Source organism: Chenopodium album, chromosome 18 (genome assembly GCF_948465745.1).
Source record: "Chenopodium album chromosome 18, dcCheAlbu1.1, whole genome shotgun sequence".
Classification (NCBI taxonomy): domain Eukaryota; kingdom Viridiplantae; phylum Streptophyta; class Magnoliopsida; order Caryophyllales; family Amaranthaceae; genus Chenopodium; species Chenopodium album.
The window spans coordinates 39,038,830-39,039,776 of NC_137851.1; the positions used below are offsets into that span (position 1 = coordinate 39,038,830).

General features: G+C 40.3%; 1 non-coding gene across 1 annotated transcript; it reads left to right on the plus strand.

Moving 5' to 3' along the window:
* The first annotated feature begins 609 nt into the window (after nt 1–609).
* LOC145593241 (small nucleolar RNA R71) lies at nt 610–715 on the plus strand. Its single transcript, XR_014102613.1, has one exon. It is a non-coding gene; the product is annotated as a small nucleolar RNA R71 (small nucleolar RNA).
* Nucleotides 716–947: the final 232 nt, after the last annotated feature.

A 947-nucleotide genomic window follows, 5' to 3' on the forward strand; every position in this document is an offset into this window, starting at 1 on the left:
CCTATAACCACCACCATGATTATAGTTGTCAAAATTGCCTTGGTTTTGGTAATTCCTATTCCATTGGCCTCTTTGATTATCAAACCTTTGGACATTGTTGTTTGACACAAAATTAACATGCTCACACTCATTGTTGTCAAACTCATCAACACATTCATTGTTGCAATTGCTAGAATCATGGTCATATGATCCACACACATCACAAAACAAACATCTCATAGGCATATTATGTGAAGTAGAAGGAGTTTGAGAGTTAGAAGAAGTACCTCTCCCCTTAATTTGGGAGGGAAGATTTGAAGCTTGAGAAGAGGAAGAAACATTCTCCAACTTGGCCTTGATCGCCGTCATCTCCTTTCCCAAGTTTGTCATTTGAGAGGAAAGATTGTTGATGGCATTAAGATGGTCCACCGAGTATAACGAGGATTGCTTGCTTGAAGAATCTCTTTCCCCATCTTGCCAATCTCTATAGTAAGTAACCACATCCTCTATTATGTCCACAACTTCTTCTTCGGTTTTGTTCATGATTGGACCACCGACCCTCCATCAAGACATGCCTTTCCTTGAGGACTCAAACCACCATAGAAGATTTGGATCAATTGATATGTTGGAATTCCGTGGTGAGGACATTCTCTTTGGTACTCCTTGAATCTTTCCCATGCTTCATAAAGACTCTCATTTGGCTTTTGCTTGAACCCTTGAATTAAAGCCCTTGCCTCCGCCGTTTTCTTTTGAGGATAGAAACGGGACAAGAAAGCTTTAGTGACATCATCCCACGTTCTCAATGAATTGGGCTTCACCTCTTTGTCTAGCCATTCCAAAGATCTTCCTATGAGAGAGAAAGGGAACAACTTGAGGCGGATAAATTCTTGAGACACTCCATTAACCTTGATTGTGTTACAATATTTTTCAAACTCTTTAAGATGGTTCAATGGGCTCTCGTTCTTTGC